The sequence below is a fragment of the Phragmites australis genome, chromosome 13, assembly GCF_958298935.1.
Source record: "Phragmites australis chromosome 13, lpPhrAust1.1, whole genome shotgun sequence".
NCBI lineage: Eukaryota > Viridiplantae > Streptophyta > Magnoliopsida > Poales > Poaceae > Phragmites > Phragmites australis.
In genome coordinates, this window is record NC_084933.1 from 13,975,499 (window position 1) to 13,987,630 (window position 12,132).

A 12,132-nucleotide genomic window follows, 5' to 3' on the forward strand; every position below is an offset into this window, starting at 1 on the left:
CCCTTTCGCTAGCCAATAGGATCACACCACGTGTCGGCCACGTCATCTTCCCGAGCTGAGTCAACGTCCCAGTTAGTATTGACGTATGAAAATCTAATAAATTCCCAAAATAGGTTTTCTTTTAATAGAAAAATTCCAAAAAATAGTTTATGTTTTAGATAAACATTTTTAATAGGTTTTTAATTCAGTTTTAATTCTGAAATGTTTTAATGATTCAAATAAATGTTTTTATTTTTGGAAAATAGTTTAGAAAATCTAGAGTAATTCTAATAATGTTTTAAATATGTTTTCTTTAGTAAAATAAATTCTTTAATGTGTTTTGTTGCAAACAAAATTAGTTTTAATTCTAGAAAAAAATGTAAATAAAATTTATAAAATTTGTTTTAACTAGTTTTATGCTATAAAATAATTCTAGAAAAATTTAAATAAATGTTTGAGCCTTTTAAAAATTATATTTAATTCCAGAAAAATAGTTTTCATTATTTTCAGTTGTTTAAAAATTCATTTAGCCATAAATTTCGCGTTGTAGCTCCGATTTGGGTGATTCTTGCGCTCAAATCTTTCTAAAATTGTTTCCTAGCGAGCTTTAGTATTTGTTTGTTGTGTTAGCTTCATTTTGTGCTTGTTCTTAGTGTGTTGTTCTCTCTGCATGTAGATGATCATGTCCCCGAGCAGTTCGAGAATAATCAAGATCAAGACTTCAATGATTTTGAGCAGCACTTCGGAGAAGGCAAGTGTCATTGATCACATTGACCCTATTGTAGGAAAGTGTGACTTTCACTTTTAGTTGCATGCTTGTCAATATGAATCCCATGTCTAGGGTTTACTATATTCTTCCATGATTATCCTTGTCGCGTGTGTTATAGTTTAGGTGTCAGGGTAGAAATGCTTAGTCATACTGTCAAGTGGGGTGGTTTAAATGTTAATTTGACTAATGGTCTCTATAATATGAACCGGTTTGGGTAATATTTTGTAGCAACATAGAACATAGGGATCTAGGCAGGTTGGTTTGGTTGGTATGACTGATGTGTGCGCATTGGGTGATGTGCGAGTACCTGCTTGAGATCCTAAGGATCGGTTCATGGACATGTAACCCGGCATAACAGTGTAACCATGAGACTTATATGGTATAGCTTGGCCAATTAATTGGATGTCATCCTTATTTTGTACGCACTAGTGGACGGTTGAGTGGCACAAGAGGGGGCCTCTGCAGTGGATGGAATCCTTGTTAGCGGTGAATCCTTAGCGGGTGTTTACGGATTTGGAGGCGCTTTGTAAAGGTCTTATAGTGATCTCTCAGCGCACACCTCAGAAGTGTGTAAGGTACCGACGGGTACCGGCAAAAGAGTTGATCACGACTCGTGGGTAAAGTGTTCAGACTTTGCGGAGTATAAAACTGATCAATCAGCCGTGCTGCATGCTCACGGTCAAGAGCGAGCTTGGACTTCTTCATGATTAGTGGGGATCTTGGATGGTTGGTTTTGGTAGTCGGGTGGTGGCAACCCGATGAGTTGGTAACCGGATATGGAATATATTTTGAATTTGGTAGTCGGATGGAATCTGGTGAGTTGTTTTTGGAAAGTATTGTCATCACACATAGTAAATAGGACTGTTAGGTCCTTTTGAGTCCTAGGTTAGGATGGCATATATGCAGTAAATCAAAGTCAAGCCTTTCTTGTCATAAGCCCTCATGTCATGTTTTCCTACACTTGCGGAGTACGATATATACTCAAACTTGTTATTTCCAATAATAAATGTTGCTCTGTTAGAGAAGATTACACGGAGATTAAGAAAGCTGAAGACTATAATGAAGACAGAGCGTCCTAGGTCATGTTGCCCCCCAGTCGATTGCCTGTGGTGTGCCTTGAAGCTTTCGTTGGAGTTTTCTCGAGTTTATTCCGCTGCTGTTCAAAACTCTAGTATTTGTTGCAATAAAGTTGTTTTTGTTTGATATAGAATTGTATATCACTGATAATGTCACCGCATGTATGATAAAACTGATCTTGGCATACATGTGGAATGCATCTGGTTATTCTTTTAAAAACTGGGTGTGACAAGTAAGCTGAGCTGGCTATGTATGAACCCTGACTCAAGAAAATCCAGGTGATGGAGTCCTGGGTGCCTGGATGGAGGACCACTTCGCTGGAAGCCTCCCAGAGTCAGATGAATTGGGCAATGTGGTCACTGGTAACCTATTGAAGATTGGCCATGTTCGTGACCCAAGGTCTTTGGAGAATTATGTCCCTAAGGGAGGTGAGCTTCGCTCTCGAGGCTGCAAAGAGGAGTGGAGCACGGTCTTTAGGTCTGACACCCTTAGCCCATGCCAAGTTCCAAAAAGATATAGCCTCGTCGTTACCAATATGGATGGTAGTGACGACCATGAAGATAAGTTGGTTCATTTTGTAGCATGTAACTTTGGAGCCAACCCAGGATTTCTCTGGTGCAGACCATTATTTTCAGAGCCATCTTTGCCTCGACGCTTTATTGAAGAGCTCCAACTGGAGGCCGATAAGGCCGCCAAGATTCTTAGGCCTGCAGACCCTCTTCTAGATCACCTTGCATTGCCACTCGCGATCGGGTTACATCCAGTCCATAAAAATTTCCTCCATGGTTTCTCTATTTGTTGGAGGATTAACGGTGGGGTTTTAATTGCAAGCAGGAAGTTGATGGGTTGGGAGGTCATAACTGTTTTAACTAGAGCCAGACGCCCCAAAGACGCCAAATTCTTCCCCCTCCATGAAGCCATCCTTTCCATCACCTTGTCTGTGATTGGTTGCAGGTCCACCACTCTAAGCCTCCTTGTTGTAAGTGACAGACCAAGGTAGGTGATAGGGAACTTGGAGAGAACCAGTAGAAGATATAAGAGGACCGTGTGGAGATCGATGCGTGTGCATCAGATAGGAGTGATCGAGGTCTTGGTGAAATTGGTTACAAGCACGGTTGCCTCGTCGAAGGAATGCAGGATGATGGAAAGGGTTGAGACTTCATTAGATTTTGGTGCTAAGAAAATCATAGTGTCGTTGGCGTACATGGAGACCCTTATCCTGTTAGTGTTGAGACCTCTGCCCAGAGGGCTGAGAAGGCCGTTTTGAGTGGCCAAAGCAAGCAGGTGCTACAGCGGGTCTATGGCAAGGGTGAACAGCATGGGAGACAACTGCAATCTTTTTCCGTGTTTTATTGGCTCACCGGGAATCCCATTGAGAACTACTCTCGACGAGGAGGATGCCAGACGAATCGAGACTAGGTCCCTCCATTTTTGTGGGAACCCCAAATTGGAGAGGAGGTCAAGAAGGTAGTTCCAACGCATTGAGTCAAATACTTTGGAGGTGTCCAACTAGAAGAGGAGCACTAGAGTTTTACTCCTATGCAGGACCCTGGTAATGCTCTGGACCATTTTGAAGTTGTCATGAATGCATCGTTGTCTGATAAAGGTGCTTTGGTAGGTAGGCGTAAGCTGTAAAGCCAGGATTTTGGAAACAAGCTTGGCAATTGAGTAGATAGGACTGATTGGACTGTAGTCAGTGATCTCATCAACCTCTGACTTTTTTAGGAGAAGGATAATGTTCGTCGAGTTTAGTAGGCGGATGCCAGAGGTGCTCTGACAGCGTAGATCACCTCTGATTTGATGATGTCCCAACATGCCACGAAGAACCAGCCAGTGCAGCCATCCGATCCTGCGTGGAGAGCTTGATGGTAGAGAGAATCTCCTCCTCTGAAGGAGGGTTATCCAGGGAATCAAGATCACGATGTTGATCCCCATGATCTCCCAGTTTAGATCGACAGCCCTCAGCGGTGGCCTAGCCATGGCAAGATGAAAATGTTGCTGGACCACGGATGCCTTCTCCACATGTGTTGTTGCCCAGCCATCTACTGTGCGCAAGCGCAAAATCTGATTACGCCTCCTCCATGCATTCACCATGTTATGAAAGTATCTGATGTTCGCGTCTCCCTCCTTAAGGAAGGTGATTCTGGATGTCTGTCTTTTCCTAGCGTGCTCGATAGCAGCCAGGGAGAGGACCCGCTTTTCACCTATGTCATGAGCAAGTTCTCGCTTAAGGAGAGCTCCTTGCACTCCTGAGCAGAATCGAGGCACAGGATGACCTCGAGTGCCATGATAAGTTGTAGCTTTTCTCCAGAGAGGATGGACCTGCTCCATTGCACAAGATGTGTAGCCTTGATGCAGAGTTTCTGATGAAGGATGTGAAGAGGCTTGTGGTGCCCCGAATCAATAGCCCAGGCCGAAGACATCGTGTCCATGAAGCTCGGCAGAAGAGTCCAAAAATTCTTGAATTTGAAGGTTCTAGGATGTTTAGGCCCACTCTGGTTGGAGAGGAACAGGGGGCAATGATCTGAGTGGGAGGAGGAAAGGGCTTGAAGGCTGTGGGTGGCAAAAAGCGACTCCCATTCCAGGTTGTAGAGGAATCTAACCAGCTTGACCAAAGTGGGCCTGCGCTGCCCATTTGACCAAGTAAACTTCTAGCTCTGGAGACGGATCTCCTGGAGGTGGCAGTGATTAAGAGCCCTTCTGAAAAGTAGCATCTACCACAGTTGAATATTACTGTTACGTTTATCCGTCGCTTTGTAGATAATGTTGAAATCACCGACCACCAGCCACAGAGTGCCCGTGGGGGGATGAAGCTGCCTAAGCTCCTAAAGGAATTGTCACTTTGAGGGAGCATCTCATGGGACCGTAGACCGAGGTTAGCAAGAAGGAGGTCTGGCAGGGCTTGGAGGTTACGGTGGCAGTGATATGAAAATCTCCCTTGGAGATGTCACACACATCAAGCAGGCTCTCATTCCGAAGGAGAAGGATCCCCCACGTGGCCATGGGGGCTTGAAGCATGGATATACTTATAGCCCGTCAAGTAGTTCCCGCTGACATATCGTGCGGTTTGAGCATCAATGTCATGTAACTTGGTCTCTTGTAGACATGTAATGTGACATTTATTAAGTCTAAGGAATTATGAGACCAGGTCTTGATGGTTTGCCGAACCCAACCCCCTAACATTCCAGGAAAGGATGGAGCTGTCTGGGCCAATCATAGAGAAAACATCTGGAACCCAGGAGCCATTGCAGTAGACATAACAACCGTAGGGACAAAGCATTGTACACAATTGGAGGGCATCGTGTTCCATTGCAGCGAATGGAAAAGTACAAATGTGGACCTCAAGTAGTCCCGTACATAGCATAGCCTTAATGACATAGGGAGGAAACTGCAACATGAAGCGAAGACTAAACATGGAGGGACATGTGAGGGCTGGCGGAGATCTAATTTGCAGACCTCTACCGAAGTAGCCTTTCACACACATAAAAAAGATCATACAATACATCCTAAAGAGAGCAAAATAGACCCACAAAATATTGTGCAGGGGAGCACCATCCCTTAGTGCGGTAAAGCCACCGTTGAGGACAGGTCCTTCAAAACCTCAGGGTCATCCTCATTGAGAATCACAATAGAAGCGTCCTAGAGGAGTTCCTCAGAGCCAGTGAGTTAGAGAAGCTCTGTTAGGGCACTGATCACTGACTCAGGGAGGTGGGCCATCATACATGGCGATGTAGTCCTGCATATCTTCCTCCAGGATCTTTGAAGCATCAAGGAGACCCAGCTTGCGACAGACATGGACCTGTGCACGCTGAGTGATTGGGAGTTGGCGCTTCTTGGATAGGCGCTCACTCCTACGTGGCTGGGAGGAGTTGTAAATTCAACACGTCCACTTACGCATGGCTATTGTAGTGGGTGTAGTAAGAGGAGAGGCTGATGTGGAAGGGAGGAGGGCCAGCCTGGGGCACCCGAAAAGGGTGGCGATCAGCTCGATGCCTTCTGAAGGCCCTACCGCTTGACCCACGACGGTCTGGCCCTTTGTGCCTACCTATAGATCACGAAGAAGGCGCGCAAAGGCCACACTCACTTTGACCAACATCCCCTTATCTCCGGGGAGCCACGAGCCTCTCCAGGCCTGCAGTCAGGCCATCGTTTAGCTCCCTTGGCGACAACATCGCCGCAGAGACCTCGCTGTGCGGAGTGCTGGTGGGCGACATTAAATCCACCGAGAGGGTGGTTGAGGACAGATGTGAGGAATGGTGACGTCCTAAGAGGGGGGTTAATTAGGATACATTAGAAACTATTCGGCTCCAAAAACTTCACAAGATAAACCTATCTCAATTTCTATCTAAATGTACTCTAGGTTTATCTAGTGTGTCTACTCTACCGTTTAAGAGGATTGTATCCTACTCTAGCAAGGTAAATTGCAGGTATGTAAATGCAGAAACTTAAATAAGGTAGAGAGATAAACTCAGCACAAGAGATTTTTATCCCGTAGTATCGATAACAAGAATACCACCCCTAGTCCACCTTATAGCGTCACAAAGGATATGCTCCCGATCGGCACCAGGTCATGGCTATTGAGCCACCAAGTCACAAAGATAAGGTCTCAACTCAGATGAACCACCAAACCACCAAGGTAAGGTCTCACCACAAGCCTCTCTTCCGATCTCTTACCGCCGTGATCACTTTAGAGCTTGAGCCACCAAGGCAAGGGTCTTCGCATCCCTGTACACATATCTTGCCATCGCTCCACACCAAGTCAGAGAGTCAATAAGCTTGAGCTACTAAGACCCAAGATTCTGACAAGTCACCAAGACTCTAAGGCACTGACGTACCACTCGGTACAAGCTGGGGTCACTCCTTGATCCCTTCTTCAAGCTGCATCACCTAGCTACAACTCACTCTAGGCCTATAAGCACTAAACACTCTCTAATCTTGTGCTTAATCACCTTGGATGATCACTTTAAGCACGTTGGTGGCTTGGATATCTTCTCAAGTGTGTATGAGCTTCCTTTAAACTCCAGTAACATGCCACACATCAAATGCTTGAGTAGAGTAGTATTTATAGCCTCAAACTCGCCAACTAGCCATTTTTCCAATGACTCAAAAAAGTGGTTAACACCGGATTATCCGATGAGAAAAGTAGTACTAACACCGGATCATCCGGTGAGTACAAACTCATAAACTAGCCGTTGGAACTCCACTCAAAGCCTCTGTGGACACCAGACATTCCGATGTGCCTTCAAATCCATCACCGGATCTTCCGGTGAGTTATCTTGAGCCAAACCGTGCCACTTCTTCTCTGTGTAAAATGCTCCGATGTATTCATCTCTATGATCACCGGACTATCTAATAAATTTATCTTCATTCTTCAGTACTTGCAGTCGCCTCTGCAAGAAATACTCCGATGTCATACTTCGGTGTGCACAAACTAAGCACCAAACCTTCCGGTGGGTTGATCTTCAGTCTTCTGCACTTGCATTCTTCTCTGCAAAAAATGCTCTAGTATTACCCAGTGCAGATCACTGGACTATCTGGTGAGGTCGTCAACCTTCTCCCCTTTTGTCAGAAACACTCCGATGAGTTCAACACACAGAGCACCAGATTATCCGATGAGGCTATCAGTCTCTGTGCATAATGTTTTGGTGAGTGCAAACTCTTCTGCACCGGATTATCCGATGAGGTCAATTCTTCTAGGACTTCTCCAATTCAATCAAACTTTGTTCTAACTATGATGGCTTCTTAATGTATTGCATCCATGAGACATACTAAATATATTCTTGACAAACATGTTAGTCACAATGACTATGTTGTCATTAATCATTAAAATCACAATTGTGGCCTAATATGGACATTTCCGCTACAACAGAGGACAATCACTCACTAGCTCCAACCCATGGTCAAGCACTGTGTCAGCTGAGGTGTTCCAGCTCCGGGCCAGAAACATTATGCTCCTAACTTGTTCAGACGCATCTTTAGGGTCCCCTACACTGAAGTCGTGCACCGTGTAAGTGATGATGGAGGCGGTGATGTGAATCTGTAAGGTGGAAAGAGCGAGGAAGCAAAAGGAGGGGATACAGGAAGGGCACTATGCCCGGCCTAGCCTAGCCAGCCTTGGTTGGACCCACGCGTGGTGACACGCTGCAGGGAGCTTGCTGGGAGTGCATGCTCCAAGCTTTGCATTTCGGGAGGTGGCGCTATGGACTAAGACAACTTGTTGACCACCAGCGTCAGGTGAACGGTGAGGCCACTCATGTCCTGGTGCGATAGAGATGGTGCCGTTGTAGAGATCCTAAGGACAAGACCGGCTGGTGGTTCCTCCACTAACTGTTGCACGCCATCGATGGCCACTGGGAGCCTGGTGCATACATCCTGGCGCGACCGGAGCGGGGCTGCCGAAGCATTGATGAGGATAGTGCCGGATTGTGTGCTATCCGCTAGTGGCTATACGCTATCGAGGGCCATGACCGTCATCCCGAGGACACCACGGTTAACCGCACATGAGGTGGGGACGATGGTACCCAAGGGGCCCGTAAAGGCCTCACTGTCCGCACAATGACACTAGTTGTTGTGGATGGACAATGACCCATGCCATTGAGGAGGTGATCATGTGCGCTCACAGCACGTGGAGGCCAGTCAAAAGCACGCTTCCACGTCGTGGCAAACCACCATACCGGTGAGGATGCTCATCATCTCCGTTGTCATCAAAGTCATCGGACCGATGGTCCCCACGCAAGGGAGGTATTAGGTGGTCGTCATCGTAGGAACGATGACTGTAGATGCGTGGGTCATGTCGTTTAGACCACGTGTCACGATCTTCACCCGAAGCGTCGCCCGATGGTGGGTCAGTGAAGGTGGGAACCCAGTACGGTCCTGGTTTGCCGTCGATCTTCCCCCGGTACCATGTGAACCTGTTCGTCAGGGGGCCAGTCAATGACATTGATGGCTGATCGTGGAGGAAGACAGAGCAGGCCAAGAAATCCTCCACCAACCACTGTGTCAAGGTGAATAATCATCTGAAACTTGGTGTAATGGAGACCTCCCTGTTGGAGTAATGGAGACCTACAAGTGGGAGGAGGAGTCAACCGCCAATTGGTGCATAAAAGTCAACCAGATTACCTTTGGTATGTGGCTCGGGTTCACCGTCCAAGACCATAGGTTGACAATAGTTGTGTCGGTAGGATGGAGCATGTCTGACTTGATGTGCTCCAATGAGCACGTCCGACCGCTGATGCATTCCACGATCTTCGACAACCAAGCATGGATGGGAATGCCCTCCAAATACAGGTGAACCCGAAAGAAGAATGCCATGTCCATCGCCTATATGAGGCTACACCACGGGCGCAAGCAGAGATGGACACCATTCCACTTGATGACCCTTAAGTCCAAGGCTTTTGCGTAGTGGCGCTTGAGCTCGAACTTGATCAGGAATGGTTCTGGGTAGTGGTTGGAGACTATGACCTTCCCGCAGTGAAGACGGAAGGCATTGAGGATGGCACCTTCGATCTGCTGGGTGCCACCCCCAACAGGGAAACTGAGAGCCCAAGGGATAAGCATGGTGCCCTCCCATTCTCTCAGCTCCCTCACACAGTCGAAGGAGAGAGGGATGAGGCACCCATCATAAACCGATCATAGATTGGGGTCGTCAAGGTGGACCATCGCGCGGCATGGGGCTTGGCTATGTTGCATAGAAGTTGTAGCAGGCGGCACAACCGAGCATGAGTGCTGACAGCGGAGGCACCGCACTGGGTCATGGCACACAACGACTAGGTGGTTAGAGGCCAAGCAGCGGTAGTAAACCCCTCTCAGCACCCTTGAGGCCTTTTTAAAGGAGGCAAGGGGCGGGAGAGGGCGTGGGTGCTTGGAAGCCAGCAAAGGCAATGAATGTCTATCGCTTCTCCACCAACATCTAAGCTAGATCGGAGTCCAGTCGGGCTCCAGCACGTTTGGCACATGCAGACGCGATGGGCGCACACGCGTCAGTAACGGAGCGAGCGTCGAACATTGAAGTGACCGGTTGTGGGAGGGAGGCCACATAGCCCCTTCATAATCATGGGGAGAGGCTCGAACTTGCCACAGGAGAGGAAGAGAGGAGTGAAGTCCTCTATGCAAGGGCGTGATAGGGTGAGTTGACCCAAGTGCAGAGGTGAGGCACGCCGGTCTACGATGTAGGGCATCATGCCGACGAAATAAAGGAGGAATCAAGCTGGGCGGAGTAAAAAAAGTCTTGCTACTAGGAGGGTGGTTGGGGGTAAAGGAGGCTAACACGGGCACACAACGTAACCTCCGCGTACGAGCGAGGAAGGGGGCAAGCGGCTGATGTGGCTGCAGATGGGCACTAGGAGGCAGATCTGGGCATTGAAGGGCCGATTTGCTCGGTTAGGGTATGGATCCGACTGTGGTGGTCGGGATCAACTAACCCGGGGTGTGCGCCATGTTGGGAGAAGGCAGGGAAGGGGGTGAAGTCAAAGCGCAAAAAGGGAGTTTGTGGTGGAGGGGGAGGGGGAGGGGAGGCGCGAAATCTCAGCGTCGCTGAGGAGCTGCCACCCGGAGGCGATGGGAGCGCTCCCCCGACCCCTCCTCATGTCTTCCACCTTTTTCTCTTTTTTGTTTTCTTTCCTTTGTTTGTTCGAGGGAAGTCACAGTTATTGTCATGTTTCCTTTTAATATATACCTTCTAGCTTTGCATGCAAGGACTGAAGTGGAGAATCAGATCTAATCTTTTTTTTTATCGTTTTTGCAGTGGCATAAACGCAGAATTTCAAGATTTAGTTGCGATAGTGATCGAAGAAAACACTCAAATGTTTTCCACTCCAACTTTGATGAAAGGAGGTATATTTTCGTGAAACTTTTCATGTTTGTACTGCCTTTTCACAACTGGACATGGAACATGGGTGTCAGCAGGACATAAGTAGTACATATATTTATCTGCAGTACCATGTTGCTTTTTGCTAGTAGCCTGGATAGATAAAACATGCTGTTGAAAATAACTTCTGATGAACTCTACAGCTCATCTTAATCATGAATGCGCATGCATCCTTCAGAAATCTTCTGTAGTCCACATGTTAAAATTCTTAGGGAGACCATGGAGCGCTAAATGTTATTACCTAGCTAACCTTGGTGAAGAAACTTGCGTCGATGATAAGGGTAATAAAGCCGTAATGCTTGGGAGCATGCATGCATGATTCAGCCAATCTTTGTAGCTGAAAAAAGATGGGTGCTGAAGTTAAAACAAAAAAGAGAGTGAATGTGCAGCACGGATGTGATTCTTGCGGTAGCATCATGATGTTTTCGTTGACGTTAAGTGGTACCTTCTGATGAAAGGCAATTGACTTGTGTTTTGGGGAGTCAGGCTTGCACTGCGAAGTGTGGTAACTTTTGTCTGGAGCGCCTTTTGTGGTAATGCCTGTGGAGCACATTGCATCGGTCCCAGGTGCTGACCTCAGGATGACACAACTGATCGATGAGAGGTCAGTCTGATACCTAGCTCGATGGATGCCTCTCTGAATTTTCACCCACTGGTGGTACTGCTCTGCTAGAATGCAAGGAACATTGTCAATCAGATCATATAGCAACATCAATCTGCCATGGAAACTGTTCAATTTCTGTTGGAATAATTTCCGCGTTCCAGATGGGGCGTTAATAACATATGTTCACTGTAGTTGAAAGCATTTTTTTAATCCATTTGTCCAGCAAGCCAAGAGGTTCAATGCTGGTGTGATGGAATCGCAGCATCGATATCACAGGCTGCATACCGACCTAGGTGAGTGATTGTAAGTGTACTGCAGGAAATGCACATGGGTACCCTGTAATCTGCTGTTTCAGTTTTCACCCCTGATAGCAGATAGTACTGCTGGTACTGTATGTGATTGTTCTTTTCCTCCCTGTTTGGTCCTTTGATCAAAAGGACGGCTGCCGGCACATGATCAAAGCCAGCCAGCCAACGACCACCTGTTGCTGAACCCTGAGATGATCCCTCCAGCCCATGATTCGTTCACCTCAATCATCTGCTACTGCATGCATGCATGCAGATGCAGTGCGCGCGGGACATATACATCCATGCATGCACCTGTATTCATCAGAATTCATGCTCTCAGAAATCGTGACCTCATGGTGACACCGTATAGCCTAGTAGGTAGGACTAAGTATGCATCGATCGATGTCTCGGCGTTGTCTGAGTCGTCAGTGCAACTGTTCATCAGGAAGGATGGTACCTGGTCGCCTCTGTACTGCAGTTCTGTACGCTTTTGGCCATAGTGTGTACTGTAGTTGTTTCTTGTTGGTAGCAGTGTTCGTTGGTCGTCTGA